This window comes from Spinacia oleracea, chromosome 5 (genome assembly GCF_020520425.1).
Source record: "Spinacia oleracea cultivar Varoflay chromosome 5, BTI_SOV_V1, whole genome shotgun sequence".
NCBI classification, from domain to species: Eukaryota; Viridiplantae; Streptophyta; class Magnoliopsida; order Caryophyllales; family Amaranthaceae; genus Spinacia; species Spinacia oleracea.
Window position 1 is genome coordinate 82589191 of NC_079491.1, and position 10806 is coordinate 82599996.

Sequence of the window (10806 nt, forward strand, 5' to 3'; positions counted from 1 at the left end):
TCAGGAATGATAGGATTAGGGTTCTCAATCTCAAAAACATCATCATCACTATCCTCATCCATCTGAGTTTCTGTATCATGATCTAATCCTGTAAGGTTAATGTTCTCTACTGTTTTACCATCATCAAAACATTCCTCCGCAAGTTCTATAATCGTAGTCATAATCTCCAAATCATATCTCCATCTACCATCTGGAGTACCATACATGTAGTAATTAGGAATACCATTTTCCATATGCGTATCACGAAATCGGTTCTTAAGCTCTATGTATGGGTTCTTGGAAGGTAAGCAATGAATAAACATCTCTGCCATAACATCTTTCTTCCTTAGTTCAGGTAGGTTCTTCACTGTAGCAAAGTAATTGCAGGCAAACTCGATCTTCTTCACATAAATGTGAGGGGTTTCACAATCTAGCTTCTCTAGGTTTCCTAGATTTGCGTACTTTGAAATCAACATCTTAACCCTGAAAGTTAACAACTACAAAGTCTTACTAAAGTGTTCCAAAAACAAAGTAAGTTTGTTGAGCCATACAATTTCAATGCACAAGTACATGCTTAATCATGAATCGTGATGCAATTAATCACATAAAGCAAAACAAAACATGATCAGACTTTAATTAAATGATCACAAAAATCAAGGCATAATCACATAAACACTTGATTAGAAAGGCATACTTAAATCAAACGCATAATTAGTCTAATTGTACCCTTCTTAATCTACCCTTTCCTCACTTAGAAAAATAAATAAAAAATTTCGAATTTAATTTAAATAAATAACTTCAAATATTCACGAAATTATAAAAAATTAAAATAGAAAACTAAAATAATTAATCGAATAATTTAATTAATTAATTCGATCATTTTCAAAAATAATTTAAAGAAATAAATAATTAAATAATTAATTAATTCGGAATTTATGAATTTTTTTTTTTTTTGAAAAATCCGAACTTATTTCGGAATTGAAATAATTAGTTCGAAAAAAAAAATCGAGTAATTTAAAACGATTGTCAAATTCTTGAAATAATTGGTATTTGGCTTTTCAAAGTTTTCAGTACTCAAAAATAACATTTTGACTTTAGGAAAATAGTTTTCGAAAATCCTAAAGTTCCGCAATCGTAGTTTAAGGATTTACCACTTTGCACTATTAATTAATGCAAAGCAGCTCTCAAACTAGAGCTCTGCAAATACCACTTTGTAGTATTACTTACTACAAAGAAGGACTGAAACTAAGCTCCAGTATACCACTTTGTAACATCCTAATAATTCCTTGCTTTTTATAAAATATTTTCCGACTTAAAACACAGGAATTACCAAGATATTACCGCCATCGTGATAACGGCTAAGGCTATTTACCAGAATTACGCAGCGGGATTAACTAACTTTCAAAACATAATAAATAAATTGTTAATGGTCATTAAAACAAATTGGAACCGCTGAGGCCCAAGTTCAAAATAATAAACCATTTGAAATACATTAACTGAAAATAGTAGTCATGACTTTAAATAAAAATAGAGTTTATAAATTACGGAAGAATAAACTCTCAACTCGAATCCCATGATAACTTCTCCCGCAAGTTATCTCTACAAACCTGCATTATTAAAATCTACTCCCCAACAACGCAAATGCAATTGATGGATCATCATAGGGTCATTAAGGCGAAGGCCATGACCAAAAGACATGAAGCACGACGTCAGCAAAAGCTGAGTACGAACAAGCTAGAATAACATTCTATCCTAACATGCTTCACTCTACAAATTAAATAATCCACATGCAAAAGCCATGTAATAAACAATTAAACATGGAGACAAGACTCGACTCATGACACGACTCTTGACTCACTGATTAATAAAAAGATAGCTTCGATCGGGTAAAGTAAAGTATCCTCAAGAGGAAAGAAAGGGTGATGGGAGCCCACCATACACCAAATAATAATAAGTCGGACTCCTACCGACAGTCGGATCCTACCGACGGAATTCCAATGAACAACGGCCTAAAAAGAAAGAATGAAACAACGTCTTGTATCATTCGAGGAGTACAAGTTTTCCGGAAAGTCTCCCCCCATTGTTCATACTCAAGGTATATACGTTCCAAGAGTTTTGAAGCTCCTTTGGGTTACGCTTTACGTTAATTAAATATTATGTTCAAGGCGACTCAAGACACAACATACAAACAATTAAATAATTAAACAATTCAACAATTCAACGATGACTCTTCAATATTTTAGTTCTTTTAGGACTTGTGATCAAACATAGACTCAAGTAATAAATTATTAGAAATCAACTCCTATAAACAAAACAAGAGAACTAAATTATTATCCATGTTTACTAAATTTCCAGCAACTATTTAAGATTCTAAAACTCTTAGTTTAATTAGAAATCATTCATTAATTGGTAATTTAATAGTCTCATATAGTCAACTCAAGTCCTAACATAAAAACATTGACTTTTTAGCTTTAAAATCCTTAAAAACCAACTTTTTAAAGCTTATAAACATTCTGAAAATTTAAGTTGATTCCCATAATTTAAATTGTCATTACATTATGTGAATCAATCGCTCAATCAATTGAAAACCAAAACCCTAACAATAGTTTAATCCGAAAACATGTTTTAACTTCAAAAATCCACACTTTATAAACTCATGAAATCTGAAAATTATAAACTCAATCATCAAAACCAATCTCTTTAATTAAAACATAATACTAACCCAATACAGTGTTCACAACCGTTTTAATTAATCTAAACAACCCAAATAATTAAACTAATCACAATAATTAAATCAATTTAAAACTGAAAATTAATATTTTTGAAAACAAATTTTTGATTAAACCATTGATATATCAACACACACACACACACAACGATTAATTAATCGTGTGTGTGTGTGCCGACCAACACACATGACAACAACAATAGCAACAGCAGCAGCGCAACGCACCACAGGGGCGCGCTCGCAAAGGGGCAGGCGAGAGGGGCACATCGCATAGGCGGGGCACATCGCACAGGTGGGGCACATCGCACAGGCAGGGCAGCAGCGCGCGCACAAACAACACTGCTATTGTGCTGCGACGCGAAGCGAAGGGCGAGCAAGGGCGAGTGGGCGCTGGCGAGCACGACCACACACAGCGAGTATGCACACTCGTGCTACGCTGCGGCTGTGAGGCGGGCGAGCTGGGCAAAGAAGAGACGGGCTAGGCTGGGCGACGAGCGGCTTCCTTGCGCCGCAAGCAAGGACGAACGAAGAGAGGGGTGAGGGGCGTGGAGTGTTCCACAAGGAGAGGAAAAGAGGAGAGAGAGAGATTTCTGAATTTTTGATTTTGGGGGTTTGATATCAGGTCTACTTATAGTTTTTCTCTCCCTTGTGGGCTAGGTTAGGGTAATTTTGAGTTGGGCTCATTACCGGGCTCATTTAAGTTTACTCCTTGCAGGCTTTGCTGAGTTTGATTAAAACGAAACGACCGGGCTTTAAGTTTATTAAATTCGTTTTTGAAATACGACCCAATAATTCCCGATTAAATAAATTCATTGAATTTATTTAATAAAAATACGATTTTCGAAATAATTAATATTTAAATTAATTAAAAATAAAAGCGCATTTAATTCTCATTAAATGAAATTAATTAATAAAAATACACGAAATGCTTTATAAATATAATAAAATATATTTATAATTATAGAAAAATACGAGGTATTACAATCATACCCACCTCCCTTGCCGAAGCCTTGGTACGATCCATGCATAGGAGGGCCTCTCGGTGCATGCCTATTAAAGTTTTGATTCGGGGAGCCATCATATCTAGGCCTCTCATTCATAGCATTGGAATATTCCACATTAAAATCTCCTTCATAAGAAGGGCCATAATCCACATATGAAACATTATGCTATAAAGGACACATATTAGGGAAATGCCGATACTCATGACAATTTTCACAAAAGGATGTATCTAATGGCATAGTGCTGTAGGAACTCACCTTTCTCTTCCCCTTAGTGAGAAGAGTATATGGTGGAGTAATTGTTGATGGTGATGGAGGTTGACTTGGAGTGCTCTCAAGCATTTCTAACCTTGAGCTAAGCTTCTCAATGATGCGCGCTTGCTCAATTGCATAGATCGACCCTTTACCATCCTCACCTTTTCTCTTGCAATCATAGCTCCTTGTTCCTACATGCCATGCTTGGTAGTTTTGCACGACATCCTCTATGATCTCCTCTATTTGGTCCTCCGTCTTGTTCATAATTGGACCACCCGCCCCCGCATCAAGACTTGTTTTGGAGGTAGGGCTCAATCCCAAGTAGAATGTAGGAGGAGCCATTTAGGAATCCCGTGATGAGGGCACTCCCTTTGATATTCTTTGAATCGGTCCCATACTTCATAAAGCGACTCATCCCACTTTTGCTCAAATGATTGAATCTTGTGACGATACTCCATTGTCTTCCCATCAGAGTAGTACTTGCTCAAGAACTCACTTGTCACTTCATTCCAAGTCCGGAGTGAGTTTGGCTTGACCTCCTTGTCAAGCCAATCGCCAGCACGTCCTAAGAGAGAGAAGCGGAATAGAGTCAAACTCACATAATCCGAAGTCACTCCATTGTGCTTGATGGTATCACACTAGTGCTCGAATTTCTTCAAGTGCTCATGCGGTGATTCGCTACTCTTTCCGCAAAATGGATGACTTTGCACCAAATTAATCAATGCGGGCTTGATCTCAAAATTGTTTCAATTGGTAGTCGGGGCTTGAATGCCACAAGTCGCCTCAAAGGCTCCCGGAATACCTAGGTTCTTAACCGGAAGAGCCCTTCCTTCCATGGTTGGACTTGTTGACTCTCGTTCCGTAGCTTCACTCAAAGTTTCAAATCTATTGTAGCTCGACGAACGGGTTCGGATACGCCTCAAGCTTCGCAAAGTCCTCTCTAACTCTAGGTCAAGAGGGTAGAGAGACCTATGACGAGTTCGACCCCTATCGTGAGCAATGTAAAGGAAAACTCAAACAAACCGTGAGCAATGTAAAGGAAAAACTGAACTTGACTCAAAAACAACAACAATCCCTGGCAACGACGCCATTTTGATAGAGGAATTTTCCGTCGTTGGATGAAGACACCTTTATCTAACAAAACTTGTGAACACCTAACTAACCGGCTATATTGACTATAGCGGCAAGCATAGGGATCGTCCCAAGGAAACGGAGTGAAGTGAGTGCAATTGTTAAGCTAGTTTAGGACGGAGTTTTGAGATTGAATTATCGACTACGATTCTAAGCTATCAAACAAGCTTTAGAAAATAAAGGAAAGCGTTAGGGAATTGGGGATAGACTAGGGTAATCGGGGAAGGACAAAGTCTAATCACACAATTATGATGCAATGACTTGACATATAGGGGAAAAGCTACTATTGACGAGCTCGCCACCTCTCGGATAGAGCGCGCTAAATCATCTAATCTAAGAAAAGCTCTCGCATGATCCTAGGACTAGACAACTTGCAATTGAGACCTACTTTTCACATGCATCGTAGAGACTCACAATCTCTTGCCAAATCTAGATGACACACTCCAATCAATCCTAATTAACTAGCATTTGCAACTACTAATTCATTAGTCATGGAAATCCTATCATCAAATCAAATTTAATCACATCAATAATCAGCAATCATCCTTCAATTTCCCCCAATTTAGCCCTAGGTTCACCCCTATCCCTAACTAGAAACTACTCACTTCTCATAATTTTAATTAAGGAAATCAAGGATTCAAAGCAAGTAGACATTGAATTTGAAGGATTGAATGCAAGGAATCAAGAAACTAAGAATTCAATTGAGAATCAATGGAAAATTAGAATCAACCAAAACTAACATCAATGTAATTGAACAATCAAGAAAATCAAGAAGAATAACAAAGCATAAAAGATTAAATTGAAATTGCAATAAGAATCAAAGAGTTGAAAGAGAATTACAAGTTGAAGCTTCCTCCAATGGTAGTTTCTCTCTCCTAATCAAAGCTTGAAAAACTAAGAATTCTCTCTCTAATATTCTGAAAACTAATTTAGAAACTCTAAAATGAATTGTTATTGAAAAATAATCGACAAAGCTATTTGTATGTTTCCCCAAATAGAAGTTAAAATTCAAATTAGCACAGCCCGCGTCGACGTTCGGTCGCACAGACCCTCTGTGCGATCGAACGGGAAAAACTCATGCCAACACACATAATTTTTGTGCGAGAAAACGGAGCAAAGACTGATTTCCTTCGTCATGTTCGACCGCACAAAATTTCTGTGCGATCGAACAGACCTGACTTAGCCAATTCTTCCAAGATCTTCAATGTGGTCGCACAGCCAATATGTGTTGGCACACAAATATTTTGTGCGGGCGAGTGAAATTTTGTGCGATCGAACACCAAAATTCGGGATATTCTGCCTCAAAATTCCAATTTGTGCGATCGTGGTACAGAGCACGACCGCACAAGGGGTACTTGTGTGATCGAACACAAAGAGCCGTTCGGTTGCACAAATCTGCATCTTCCTTGAGTCCACCACTTCTTCACTGTTCGGGCGCACAAATCCTTGTTCGGTCGCACAACCCCTGTTTTTTCTCAAATCTACTTGGTTTTCCACATATTCCACAAGACTCACCTATAATGCACAAGATGGAAAAAAAACATAAAAATGCTATAAAAAAACTATAAAAACTACGAAAAATCATAATAAACTAACATTAAATCCTAAGCTAGGAGCGACATAAATGTCGCTCATCATCGTGATTCGCCTAGTGGCCCCCGTACTTCGGTATTCCAGGTACGTACATGACTAGGGTGACCACCTATCCCATGAGGACTTTATGATGTGTGATGTGTGTAAAAATACCCTGCCTACGTGGCCCAATCGCACCATGCCAAGTGGCACGTCCCAGTAAGCGGAATGCCCACTTGACAACAACTATGGAATGTACAATGAATGATGTATGGTTGGAGTAGTGTGTAAACACCCCCCTTAAGTCCATGGCCCAATAAAGAGAATGTAATGACAAAGACACTTGTCATGACATGATTGCCTGAAGAATCATATAACACCCTTCTAGGGTTTTCCCCCAAAAGGGGGATGATATAAATACTCTCAATTCCCAAGAAAGAGACACAAGTTCCTAGATAGAAACACCCATCATTTTCCTTTAGTAAAGGCTTTCTTTTTACTAAGCACTTCTAAAACCCTAATCTTACTTAAGCATCGGAGGGAATATTCCTTCGGGAATATTCTTGTTTTGCAGGGAACGCAACCCGAAGTGGTCTGGACCAGACTCTACGTGGAACCGGATACCTCCTCGTCATCAACCATTGGAAAAACTCCCACAATATTTGGCGCCGTCTGGGGGGAGGTAAGGTAACATGGTAGACGTCTAGCACTTCGTAGACGCGCCCATCAATCGCAACGAAATGAATAAGACCACAATGAATGGTGACCGTCCTCCTCGAGGGAGGGACAAGAGAAGCAACCACTCTGCAGGGCAGGACGACCGTCCTGATCCCCCTCCTGAACAACAACCTGAGCAAGTGCTAGTGGAAGATGAGACGGTCAACCCTTATTTCCCCCAGGTGGTCACTTGAGGGATGACACTGATACTGTCATGGAGGAGAACCCAGATCTGCCGGTGTCAGCGGGACAACTCAAAGATATTCAGGCCGGATTTAAGGCGCAGATGGACACACTTCAAGATGAGATCAAAACCATCCGCTCTCAGTCTCACGGGACAGGAATACCATTCTTTAATGGAGTCACTCGGTCTAATGTCTGGCGGCAAGACCAAGCTCGAAATGACGAGCGTGACAGACGTTTCGAATGGACTAGAACCTCTTTTCAGCCTATGGCTCCGCGTCAAATTTTGACAACTGCTCGGCCCGAACCGGGACCTTCTAGAAGAGTACTAGCGATTCAGTTAGACCGGCCCCAAGAAACCGAATTGTCGGACACCGGCTCCACTCCAGTTATGGAAGACTCACCTGTTGTTGCCCCTTCGCGCCGTCCCACCAGAACCAATATGAGTCACGCAGACAGGGAGCGGCGTAGAGCCTCTCATGGTAGGAGACAAGACCTAAAATGTCACATTCAACAAGGAGTAGCCATCCTCATTCTTGACTACACCACCCCATTCTATGCTGATCGCCTAAGGAGCCTAAAGTAAAGCCGCCAGCTATTGATGCCTACGACGGCACCTCCGATCCTGATGTACACCTCCTGGCTAATCGTCACCATATGTATGTCCAAGAGACCACCGAAGCAATTTGGTGCAAATACTTCCTGGCTACTTTGAAAGGTGTCGCCTCAAATGGTTCGAGAAATTACCCGCTGGAACAATCAACACTTATGTAGGGGAATACACTTAAACATACATAACATGTGCGGGACATCCCCAAAGCCAAGAAACATGTATAAAGCACAGTTTAAGCAAACTTACAGTCGAAGCGTGTTTTCCCGAGTATCGTATCAACGAACACGAACAAAGAACTCCACTTGTCGTTCCTCTAATTGGTTCACCGACACGTTCAGATCCGTCTTGATTATTGTAGCTTAGACAACGCACAAGATTTTTGCTTTTCGGGATGAATAATTTTTCACAGAGAGAGAAAAACTGAACAACGTAATTTAGGAATTAGGTTTAGGTTAGATGGAAACTGATTGTGTGCTATGTGTGGAATAATATAATTTAACCTAATTATATTAATGATGTAACCGGCCCAAGACCAAATGGCCTTGACTGGCCACATCTCCAAGCCAACAGCCGCGCCCACCCACACTGCAGGACGAAGCCCACAGTGCGTGCAGCCGAGCAGCTGGGCCGTGGGCCTTGCGTGCTCGCTGCAGCACTGTTGTGCGGTTGATGCGCGCTTGTGCCACGCCCCGGGCTGGCTTGCTTGCTTTCTCGCGAGCTCGCTGGCTCGACAGGCCGGCAGCTCCGATGCTCCTCATATTCGCGACTAATGCCTTACGGCTATTATTTATCGTATCGTATACGACGAATCACCGTCATCAAGATTATTCGTTTCGCCCAGCTTACGAATATTCGCGATACGATATACGCTTCCGACGCAAGGTCGTATCGTGTAATACGTTTTCCAAAACTAATTCCCGAAAGCTATTAAATGAATTTCTGATACATTTAATCCGTTGATCTATTCCATGCCATTGGTGTGACCTTGTAGGTTCAGTCAAGAGTAAGTTGTGAGCTTAATATAGATTAGAACTCACTGATCGGAAGCATTGCTCCAGCTAGCTGTTCCAATCACTTGATCTCACTGAATTATTTGTTCGTAATTAATATGAACCTTGGTATTAGACTTAATGCACCTTGGGTGAAGGACATATTTCCTTCAGTCTCCCTCTTGTCATTCAGACAAGTGTGCATTCACATTCCTTTGTCGCTTAGTGTTACTTGCTGAACATAAGGTAAGATCCAAGCCATCCTTATTAGGTCCAGAAGTGTTTTTCGGATTACAGAGCTCAACTGTTAAACTTTTACAAAAGGTTAAGCCTTAACCATTCTGAGCACAGTCATGCATTTTACAGTATCTAACTCTCCGAGAGGCCTTGTTACACAACAACACCATATCCTTTCAAAGATAGGAGGACAATTTATTCTTGCAATCTATGAACACTCACTTTGATTCATAGTACGCCCAATAACTGCTTTTATAGCCTCCTTTTACGGTGCGACGTTTAGCAAGCATCAAAGTGAACTAATTCTCAAACGAGCAGACATAATCGCTCATGTTCTGAGGAATGGTTCTAATCACCATTAATGACAACTACTTATGACATGACTTTAATCTCTTAAAGTGTTCTCATGGTCAATCCAATACAAGATCCAATAAGTATCGATGCAAAAGATTCTTACATCCAGTCAAACTAGTTCAAGAAATAGAACCAAAAATCTACTTGCAATCTAATCTTCATTAGTCATTGGTCGTCCACCTTTCAATGACCTAGATTAGGGATCCTTTGTGAGTTCAATATTCAAGTTCACATATGGGTGTTTCTTTGTCAAAGAATCCATCTTGACATCCCATTTGAATGATTTGAATCACATGGACTTATCATTTAATACTAAACCAAAATTAAATGAATATGAAATAATAAATTTCATAAATATGAAATGGTTAAACCATTTGTTTTAAACATAGATCTAACAAATGGATGCTAACCTCATTCCCTTAGCGGAATGGATGCTAACCTATATCTGGCGTTTTAACAACCAGGATGGAAGAGACAATAATCGGACTATTTACTTAATTAGCACACTTTGGGCTCTTTGGGTTGCTAGGAACAGAGCGGTCTTCCAAAGGCAAAGACTCTCCATTGAGTCAATCCACGCCATCATTCAGGAAGACTTGAGCCAGCATGGTATAAGCTCGAATATTAATTTAAGGGATCTTGGGTATCATAATTCTCCAGGAAGGGACTCTCCTTACCCACCGGGTTTCTATAGAGTTATCCTTGCGGGCCAGGATACGGGACACTCTAATAAGATCTTGGTCATCGACGGGTCCAGGAACAAAAGTACAAACAGAGCAGGGATGGGATGGGCAATAGAAATCCATGCTCCCCCCTGGCTAGGATTCTTGGGGGAGCAACTTACGGTTTCGCGGATCAGAGTCGGCTATTCAAGCAGAGGTGCAGGCTTGCTTCTATGGCCTCACGTGGGAAAAAGGAAGAAATATAACCAGGATTACTGTCTCCACGGATTCTCAACAACTGGTCGACATGCTACGAAATGAAGACAGTACCATAATGCGCTTATGTTGGACGATGAAGGAAATCAGAAATCTTGGTCATAGTTTT

At 40.0% G+C, this 10806-nt stretch overlaps 1 non-coding gene across 1 annotated transcript; it reads left to right on the forward strand.

Moving 5' to 3' along the window:
• Window positions 1-4311: 4311 nt before the first annotated feature.
• Window positions 4312-4417, forward strand: LOC130462211 (small nucleolar RNA R71). The gene has a single exon (XR_008922329.1). It is a non-coding gene; the product is annotated as a small nucleolar RNA R71 (small nucleolar RNA).
• The last annotated feature ends 6389 nt before the right edge of the window (window positions 4418-10806 follow it).